This window comes from Pistacia vera, unplaced genomic scaffold (genome assembly GCF_008641045.1).
Source record: "Pistacia vera cultivar Batoury unplaced genomic scaffold, PisVer_v2 Contig59, whole genome shotgun sequence".
NCBI lineage: Eukaryota > Viridiplantae > Streptophyta > Magnoliopsida > Sapindales > Anacardiaceae > Pistacia > Pistacia vera.
This window is the reverse complement of record NW_022196434.1, coordinates 1,185,827-1,197,721: the sequence shown is the minus strand read 5'-3', so window position 1 is coordinate 1,197,721 and position 11,895 is coordinate 1,185,827.

Genomic DNA, 11,895 nt, shown 5'->3' with positions numbered 1-11,895 from the left:
ATTGTAATTTTGATTTATAATTAATAATTATTATAAAAAATATTTTATATTTTATATTTAGTGATGTTTGTATTTATATTAATTTAAAAATATATAATCACTATAAAATACAATAAAATAATGAGTTTTGAAATATTAATTGAATTTCTAACACTTTTTATTATTTATAAGTTAAATTATAAATTACAAATATAACCTAAAATTAGGATTAATGATTATACCATCTTTATTTCCATTCTTTTTAAATTCTTAAAATCTCAAAAACATTTTTTTATTTTTTTTTTTCTCGGTGTTGTGTCGTGCTGGCTCACGTGCCTTTTTTAACCCCTCAACATGGCCCGCATATTTGTGCCAGGGCCGGCACAGCCCACCGTCGGCTCTACCCAGGTACCTTGTAAATTTTAATTACCCCTATTAATTTAAAAATGACAAATAAACCTTAATTTTAAAAATACACCCCTGAAAAATTAAGAAAACGAGCATTTAGCAGTTTTCTATTTTCATTACTCATTCATTTGTATCCAATTAATTTTACGTCAAAGTATTTGTGGAATTAATTTTGGGAATTAAATTTTAGTGAACTTTATTATCCAAAATAAAAAATATTATATAAATTATAATTACTAGAGTGAAAATGAAGGTTTTAAATTTGCCCATAAGTTAATTAACCCCCACACTTTATTAATGTTCCATCAATTTATCATATATAATTACTAATTTACTATATATTTGCTTAGAACTTTATAATTGAAGTAAATATTATTCAATCAAATATACTATTTTATTCAAAAATAATTCTTTTAATTGGATCTTAATTCCAATTATACACTTAATTAATCAAATAATTAATGAATCTAATATATTTTGATTTTCTTAAGTCTTAATCACATGCCCTCAAAATGTTAACATTATAATATCTTTTTTTTTTTAAATAGAGAAATAAAATATAATTACTAATAATTAAATTATTTCGAAAAAAATTTCATACACAATTAATAGGTGGTTGAGATTTTTGTATTTTAATAAATCAATGACTAATCACTTATCTTTGATACTCGTTGAACTTCAATTCATACAATCATACTTATGAATTAATAAAAAAAATTATATAATATTATAATTGCTAGAGTGAAAATGAAGTTTTTGAATTTGCTCGTAAGTTAAATTAACATTAATTATGACAAAAGAATCAAATCAAATCAAATATTAATATTAATATGATTTATGAATCTTTAATTAAATAATTAGTATGACTCTAAGTTTATTTTATGCCATTAATTTTAGTTTGATTACAAAACATTTACCCTTCTTAATATGTCATGAGTTGTCATACTATAATGTTATAATTAATTAAATATCTAATCATTTAATTAAGTAATGTACTAATTTTCATCAATTTACATATATAATTATTTTTCTTAATATATAATTAATTTATCATGTACTAATGTCACTAATTTAAGTTTGATTACAAAACACTTACCTTTCTTAATATAACATGAGTTGTCATACTATAATATTATAATTAATTAAAATTTTAATCATATAATTAAGTAATGTACTAATATCCATCAATTTATCATATATAATTACTTATTCACTATAGATATATTTAGAACTTGATAATTGAACTAAATATTATTCACTCAAACCTACTATTTTATTCAAAAATAATTATTTTAATAGAATTAAAACACTTTTATTTTGATCCTAATTCCAATTATACACTTAATTAATTAATATTATAATATATATTTAAAATATAAAATATGATATTTATTATTTACTATTATTAAATATAATTCACCCAGCCTCACCTGGCCATGTGTCTACTGTCTTCACTCTTCTTGCATTTTAAATTTTTGTGCAAAATTACAATAAACCCTCATACTTTACTGGTATATATTCTGATTTAGTTCCAGTTCCAGGACAGGTTCCACGCTAGGTATCTAATCCCGACCAATCCCAGGTTGTTGGTTCGGTTCCAATTCCTGCTCATGCAAGAACCAAAATCGGACCTGTCCATTGTCGGTTCCAAAAAAATAGAACTAGAATCTATCTTGTGAAGGTCAGTTTCGGTTCTACTCAGAACAGTTACCCATGCTCATCCCTAGTTTGGTTGGTTGGTTGTCTTGTGGTTTTCTATTTCCATAAATGAATATGAACAGTCGAATCTTCTAATTATCTGTGTATAATTAAATTAATTAAATTTTTGAAAGTTAATTATTATAATTAATCAAGTATTTAACATCAAACCCACTTGCCATATATAAATTCATTTCAATTTAATGCACATGGACAGTCTCAACGTCAGGCCTCTTTTCTTGTTCGGCTTTAAAAGTTTCAAGTCTTCATCTTATCAACAAAAATTTCCCGATTAAAATATTGTTCATTATATAAATTAAAATTAATATATACAACTATACATTACATAATTGATTGGTTTATATTTATTAGTATATTTAGAACTTGATAATTGAACTAAATATTATCACTCAAACCACTATTTATTCAAAAATAATTATTTTAATAGAATTAAAACACTTTTGTTTGATCTAATTCCAATTATACACTTAATTAATAATTATATAATATATTATTTAAAATATAATATAATATTTATTATTTCTATTATTAAATATAATTCACCCAGCCTCACCTGGCCATGTGTCTACTGTCTTCACTCTTCTTGCATTTTAAATTTTGTGTGCAAAATTACCATAACCTCATACTTTACTGGTATATATTCTGATTAGTTCCAGTTCCAGGACAGGTTCCACGCTAGGTATCTAATCCCGACCAATCCCAGGTTGTTGGTTCGGTTCCGATTCCTGCTCATGCAAGAACCAAAATCGGACCTGTCCATTGTCGTTCCAAAAAAATGAACTAGAACTATTTGTGAAGGTCGTTTCGGTTCTACTCAGAACAGTTACCCATGCTCATCCCTAGTTTGGTTGGTTGTTGTCTTGTGGTTTCTATTTCCATAAATGAATATGAACAGTGCGATTTCTAATTATCTGTGTAAATTAAATTAATTAAATTTTTGAAAGTTATTATTATAATTAACAAGTATTTAACATCAAACCCACTTGCCAGCATAAATCATTTCAATTTAATGCACATGGACAGTCTCAACGTCAGGCCTTTTCTGTTCGGCTTTGAAAGTTCAAGTCTCATCTTACAACAAAAATTTCCCGATTAAAATATTGTTCATTATAAAATTAAAATTATATATACAACTTACATTACATAATTGATTGGTTTATATTTACACCTTAATTAATTATTTGAATATTCGCAAGCAACTTCCAATGTGTGGGGTGTTTCCCACAAAACTTTAAACTATAAATTTTTCTTCGAGATTTAGAATAATGAAAATTTTATTGCCTAAGTAAGTCGATAATGAATGATAAATTTTACTAATGATGAGTTGATAACTATTTAATTAATTAACTTTACTATTTATTTAACATAAAAAATAAATAGGTTTTGTTATTTAGTTATACTTAACAACATTCGAGATTTATTTCATATAGATATATTCTTAAAATAATCTAATATTTTTTGTAAATCAACTCACTGTCACACAAATAAAAATTGGTGCCGTCTAATATCTTGAACAATAATGTTACATGTAAAAGAAGAATTATGACCAAACCCGATTTTTACTTTATCTGTTAACGGCTACAGGTTGGGATCTTAACTTATAATTATAACGAAAATTTTGCTCAAATTATGACAAACAGATATGCAAAACTCATTTTCAAGTCCGCAATTTCTTCATCCACCCTTCATATAAATTAATGCATATTAAACAATGGACACAAACCAAGCCTCATTTCTGTTCGGCTTTAAGTTTTAGCCATGGACATGCAAACTCTTCTTCTGTAACCAGGTCTTTCTATCTTGGTCAAGAAAGAGACTTTGAAGTTTGAACCATATACTATACCATAAATACAATAATTTGCACCAATTTTTAATTATTTTAAAAGTTGTATCGATTTAATTGTGTCGATGCTGATTTTGACACCAACGATTGCACGCAAAGTGCTAAGCTGTTCTTAAAATTACACGTGAATGATTATGATAAGATACCAAGACTGAATAATAAATAAGATATATGATTTTAAAGTGGTTCGGATGCCTAAAAAAAAATCCTACTTCACTTTTATATATGAGGATTATAAGAGGTTGCGTAGAGCGAATAACGAGCTTATATAGGTACATAATTGAGTATTTAAAGAATATCAAGTCGTCTCTTTCTCGTGGGTTATCTTTGCTCTGAAAATGAAGATATAATCAGAATGAAGGTTCAGGATTGGAATCCCGAGTTAGGATTGAATCCCGAAAATAAAGATTACTTTCTAATATATAATTAATTTATCATGTACGAATGTCGCTAATAGTTTGATTACAAAATACTACCTTTTTTTAATTACATGAGTTGTCATACTATAATATTATAATTAATAAATTTTTAATCATTAATTAAGTAAGTACTAATATTCATCAATTTATCATATATAATTACTATGCACTATAGATATATTTAGAACTATAGTAATTGAACTAAATATATTCACTCAAATCTACTATTTTATTTAAAAATAATTATTTAATAGAATTAAAACACTTATTTTGACCATAATTCCAATATACACTTAATTAATCAAATAATTAATTAACATTATAATATTATTTAAAATATAAAATATAATATTTTATTTTACTATTATTAAATATAATTCACCCCAACCTCACCGCCCACGTGTTACTGTCTCACTCTTCTTGCATTTAAATTTTTGTGCAAATTACAATAAACCCTCATACTTTACTGATATATATTCTGATTTATTCTAGTTCCCAGACAGGTTCACTCTAGGTACCTAACCTCGACCAATCCCAGGTTGTTGGTTCGGTTCCGATTCCTGCTCATGCAAGAACCAGAATCGGACCTGCCACTTGTCGGTTCCAAAAATTGAATAGAACCTATCTTGTGAAAGTCGGTTTCGGTTCTACTCAGAACAATTACCCATGCTCATCCCTAGTTGGTTGGTTGGTTGTCTTGTGGTTTTTTTCCATAAATGAATATGAACAGTCGAATCTTCTATATACTGTGTATAATTAAATTAATTAAATTTTTGAAAGTTAATTATTAATTAATCAAGTATTTAACATCAAACCCACTTGCCAATATAAATTCATTTCATTTAAGGACAGGACAGTCTCAACGTCAGGCCTCTTTTCTTGTTCGGCTTAAAAGTTTCAAGTCTTCCTCTTATCAACAAAAATTTCCCGATTAAAATATTGTTCATTATATAAATTAAAATTAATATATACAATATACATACATAATTGAGTTGTTTATATTTATAATCCTTAATAATTAATTGATTTGAATATTCGTCAAGCAATTTTCCAATGTGTGGTGTTTCCCACAAAACTTTAAAACTATAATTTTCTTCGAGATTTTAGAAATAATGAAAATTTTATTGTCTTCAATAAGTCGATAATGAATGGTAAATTTACTTTTTGATGAGTTTGATAACTATTAATAATTACCTCCTAAGTTATTTTAACATAAAAAATAAATAGGTTTTGTGTTATTAGTTATACTTAACCAACATTCGAGATTTATTTCATAATAGATGATATTCTTAAAATTAATCTAATAATTTTTTGTAAATCTAACTCACTTACCACAAATATTAAAATTGTGCCGTCTAATATCTTGAGCAATAATGTTACATGTAAAAGAAGAATTATGACCAAACCCGATTTTAATTTATCTGTTAACGGCTACAGGTTGGATCTTAACTTTATAATATAGCGAAAATTTGACTCAAATTATTGACAACAGATATGCAAAACTCATTTTCAAGTCAGCAATTTCTTCATCCACCCTTCATATAAATTTAATGCATATTAAACAATGGAAAAACCAAGCCTCATTTTCTGTTTGGCTTTAAATGTTTAGCCATAGGACATGCAAACTCTTCTGTAACAGTCTTCTGTTGTCAAAGACTACCAGGTCTTTCTTCTTGGTCAAGAAAGAGACTTTGAAGTTTGAATATAACCATATACTATACATAAATACTAATTTGCACCAAATTTTTAATTATTTTAAAAGTTGTATCAATTAATTGTGTTGATGTTGATTTTGACACCAACGACTCGCACGTGAAAGTGCTAACTGTTCTTAAAAATTACAAATGAATGATTATGATAAGATACCAAGACTGAATAATAAATAAGAATATTGATTTTTAAAGTGGTTCGGATGCCTAAAAAAAATCCTACATTCACTATTTCTTTTATATATGAGAGATTAAGAGGTTGCGTAGAGCGAACAACGAGCTATATAGGTACAATAAGAAAAATGCTAATCCACCGAAAAATGATGAACACGTGGAGGCTGCCGCGTTGGACGATTGAATACTGAATAATGGACGGCACGCCAACGATTTCGGACGGCCGTCATATATCCTGGACGATCGTTCAAAGTGGAATGGATGACCGCCATAAAAAATTGTTTTATTTAAAAAAAAAAAACAATGGACGCCGCCCATATTTTATGGACAGGGTCCAGTTAATATAGACGACCGTCCATATTTTATGGACGGCATCCAGTTATATGGACGACCGTTTATGGAGACCATCCATAAAGATGGACGCCCGTCCATAAACTTTGGAGGGCGTCCATTGTTTTTTTTTTTAAAACAAAACAATTTGGACGTACCCCACTTCTTCTTCTCTTTCATGGCTTCCATTTCTTCTCATGAATCCCTCCATCAAATCTTTTCATCTTCTTTCTTTCCTTTCGTGATCATCAATAGTTACAGTCGTCTATCATGATGGAACTCTTTTCATTGTGGGACTGCACATCGTCACAAGACAAACCCAGAAGTTTCACCCCTCTCTTTTCAAACTCCGGAATGTATGGGCCATTTTAGAAAGTTCAGTTGTACACACAGGTGTGAAATCACTGCATGCATGAATTTTATGCAATCAACATCAAGAGAACACCAAATGAAACCAATATTAAAAGCAAAACAGAAGTAACCAACCGGGGTGAGAGAAGAGAAGGACCCAGCCATTGCCAACGTAGTCATGGATCTTCATCTTTCCTTGGGTGGGTTTCGACATCACGTTGGGACAGTAAGAAAGTCTCTCCACCACCATGAAGATTCTGAAGGATGAGCTTCTTCCTTTGCGAGTTCATGAAAGTTTCTGTAATCTCTTCCCTAAAGAACAGAGCAACACTTTCTGGGCTTGAATCCTTATATCTCCTCCTCGACCATTCTAATAAACCTATTAATTGATCTGAAAATTTATTCCTACTTTCATCCAACCCCTGTGTTTCAATTAATCGCACAACCTCGCTGTGTTTGCGAGGCCTTTAGAAATCTTGGACACATCACTGCTGAGCACGTCAGAATCCATGGCAGCAGATTTCTTCACAATGGTGAGCTCTGAACTTAAACCAGATACAACTTGCAAGCCTAGCTTCCTGCACTGGCATCATCAGGATTTTGGCTAATACCTGAAGACGAGCACCTTCAGTTCTTATATTCTTTGTACAACAAAATGCAGTGGCTATTATTCCATCGGCACCTTAACATAACAAGCTTGAGGAGGTGTCAAGCTAAAGGCATGAGCATCACCACAGTTGTCCCAACATTCATGCGGTTCCTAGTCTTAAGTGCAGCCTCTAGAAGCTTCAAAAACTTATGCTATTTCTCATTCCTCACAGGCAGCCTGAACAGAAGAAAAAAGAAAACAATGAGACTTTGCCAACCATATAAGCAACAATTAATTTGCTGCAACTTCAGCTTTCCTTGAATGGTCGATGGTGGAGAGATTACGAGGATTTAAAAGAAGTGAAGAGTCTGTGCATGCAGAGAACATGGCATGCTAGTGCTGACGTAACGAGCAGGAATGGGTCGAGAATAAGCTGGACGTCGGTGAGTTTCAGAGGCTAAATATAGCTTGAAAAAAAAAAAAATGCCGTGTTGATAAACTAAGGAGTCAACTTGAAGCTTTTTAATTAGAGAAGGGACCCCGTCCAAAAATAAAGGACGGTCGTCCATCCCATATGGAGGGCGTCCTTACATACGGACGGTGTCTTACACAATAGACGTGTTCATTCATTGGGAGGGGTCTTCCAGTTTTTAAAAATTTTATTTTTTATTTCGTTACTAATGGACGGGCGTCCTTTAAATAAGGACGTCCGTCCGTAATTGTATTTGGGTCCAAAACATGGTTGGTTGGGGTTTTTGGTTCGTTAAAATTGATCGCAATATAGGAGCAATGTTAAGTGAACGGCCGCCTACGTCGGACGACGTTATTAGAAAATTATAAAGTAAAATCATTGATGGTCTGAGTCAGTATACAGCTAAGCGGTTACAAATTTCGGGTTAAAACGTCGGTGTATGCAGTATGTTGGGTACATAATTGAGTTCAAAGATAATATCAAGTCAGTCTCTTTCGTAGGTATACTTTGCTCTGAAAATGAAGATTAATAATCAGAATGAAGGTTAGGATCATAATCCTCAAATAAAGATTACTTTTATTACTTATAGGCAAAAGGAAGAGGATGAAGCAAAGAGTTGATAAAATGAGTTCAGGGTAGTACATTGACAAGGTTGGGAATTCCATTTTTGCAAAATTGGAATGGTTTGAAAAGTTGTAGTTTGTGGTATGTTTGTGAGGGTGGTGGCTGCTTTTAAAAAGGAATTTTTGGGGACAGCTGAACAAACAACCTTAAATTTAGGACTTAATTAGGTAGTGAGTAGAACAATCAAAGGCCCTTCATTTAAGCAACCATATACTGTGTATATATATATTACCTCATAATCCAATCTATCTGATTTGGGAACTAACTAATTGGAAACTTTTATGTTGGGGATGTGAGAGAAAAAATATGAGATTGGATGGTAAATGTAATATTACCCAATATATATACGAATATAAGCAAGGACGTAGCCACATTGGAAATATGGGTTCAATTGAACCCACTCAAAATTAAAAAAAATAAAAAAATAAAAAAATGAGAGCTACCATCTTATAGTATTTATAATTTTGATCACATTTAAATTATCTTAAAACCACTCAAACTTTATATTTTATAAATATAAAAGCAAGGATGTGATGCGCTGAGAGATGTGGTCGTGGGCCGTGCAGTGTCTAAAAATTCAAAGCGCATCGTGTCGTGGGTTGTGTCATGCCAAGGCGCGCAAAAATTCATGCCCTCTCATGCCATGTTGACCTACAAAATTTGAAGGCCCATGGCACGGGCCGCTATATATCATGCCGTGTCTTGGGTCATGTCGTGGGTTGTGCATGGGATAACCCACATGCTTTATAAAAATATTTAATTTTAATATTTATAAATTATGGTAATTTTGATTTATAATTAATAATTATTATAAAAATATTTTATATTTTATATTTAGTGATGTTTGTATTTATATTAATTTAAAAAATATATAATCACTATAAAATACAATAAAATAATGAGTTATTGAAATATTAATTGAATTTCTAACACTTTTTATTATTTATAAGTTATAATTATAAATTACAAATATAAACCTAAAAATTAGGATTAAGAATTATTATACATCTTTATTTCCATTCATTTTTAAATTCTTAAAATCTTCAAAAACACATTTTTTTATTTTTTATTTTTCTCGTGTTGTGTCGTGCTGGCTCACGTGCCTTTTTTAAGCCCTCAACATGGCCCGCATATTTTCGTGCCATGGGCCGGCACAGCCCACCGTCGGCTCTACCCAGGTACCTTGTAAAATTTTAATTACCCCTATTAATTTAAAAAATGACAAATAAACCTTAAAATTTTAAAAATACACCCCTGAAAAATTAAGAAAACGAGCATTTAGCAGTTTTCTATTTTCATTACTCATTCATTTGTATCCAATTAATTTTACGTCAAAGTATTTGTGGAATTAATTTTGGGAATTAAATTTTAGTGAACTTTATTATCCAAAAATAAAAATATTATATAATATTATAATTACTAGAGTGAAAATGAAGGTTTTAAATTTGCCCATAAGTTAATTAAACCCCCACACTTTATTAATGTTCATCAATTTATCATATATAATTACTAATTTACTATATATTTGCTTAGAACTTTATAATTGAAGTAAATATTATTCAATCAAATATACTATTTTATTCAAAAATAATTCTTTTAATTGGATCTTAATTCCAATTATACACTTAATTAATCAAATAATTAATGAATCTAATATATTTTGATTTTCTTAAGTCTTAATCACATGCCCTCAAAATGTTAACATTATAATATCTTTTTTTTTTTAAATAGAGAAATAAAATATAATTACTAATAATTAAATTATTTCGAAAAAAATTTCATACACAATTAATAGGTGGTTGAGATTTTTGTATTTTAATAAATCAATGACTAATCACTTATCTTTGATACTCGTTGAACTTCAATTCATACAATCATACTTATGAATTAATAAAAAAAATTATATAATATTATAATTGCTAGAGTGAAAATGAAGTTTTTGAATTTGCTCGTAAGTTAAATTAACATTAATTATGACAAAAGAATCAAATCAAATCAAATATTAATATTAATATGATTTATGAATCTTTAATTAAATAATTAGTATGACTCTAAGTTTATTTTATGCCATTAATTTTAGTTTGATTACAAAACATTTACCCTTCTTAATATGTCATGAGTTGTCATACTATAATGTTATAATTAATTAAATATCTAATCATTTAATTAAGTAATGTACTAATTTTCATCAATTTACATATATAATTATTTTTCTTAATATATAATTAATTTATCATGTACTAATGTCACTAATTTAAGTTTGATTACAAAACGCTTACCTTTCTTAATATACCATGAGTTGTCATACTATAATATTATAATTAATTAAAATTTTAATCATATAATTAAGTAATGTACTAATATCCATCAATTTATCATATATAATTACTTATTCACTATAGATATATTTAGAACTTGATAATTGAACTAAATATTATTCACTCAAACCTACTATTTTATTCAAAAATAATTATTTTAATAGAATTAAAACACTTTTGTTTTGATCCTAATTCCAATTATACACTTAATTAATCAAATAATTAATTAACATTATAATATATATTTAAAATATAAAATATAAAATATAAAATTTATTATTTACTATTATTAAATATAATTCACCTAGCCTCACCCGGCCATGTGTCTACTGTCTTCACTCTTCTTGCATTTTAAATTTTTGTGCAAAATTACAAAAAACCCTCATACTTTACTGGTATATATTCTGATTTAGTTCCAGTTCCAAGACAGGTTCCACTCTAGGTACCTAACCTCGACCAATCCCAGGTTGCTGGTTCGGTTCCGATTCCTGCTCATACAAGAACCAGAATCGGACCTGCACATTGTCGTTTCCAAAAAAATTGGAACTAGAACCTATGTTGTGAAGGTTGGTTTGGGTTCTACTCAGAACAGTTACCCATGCTCATCCCTAGTTTGGTTGGTTGCTTATCTTGTGGTTTTTCCATTTCCATAAATGAATATGAACAGTCGAATCTTCTAATTTTCTGTGTATAATTAAATTAATTAAATTTTTGAAAGTTAATTATTATAATTAATCAAGTATTTAACATCAAACCCACTTGCCATACATAAATTCATTTCAATTTAATGCACATGGAGTCATGGACAGTCTCAACGTCAGGCCTCTTTTCTTGTTCGGCTTTAAAAGTTTCAAGTCTTCATCTTATCAACAAAAATTTCCCGATTAAAATATTGTTCATTATATAAATTAAAATTAATATATACAACTATACATTACATAATTGATTGGTTTATATTTA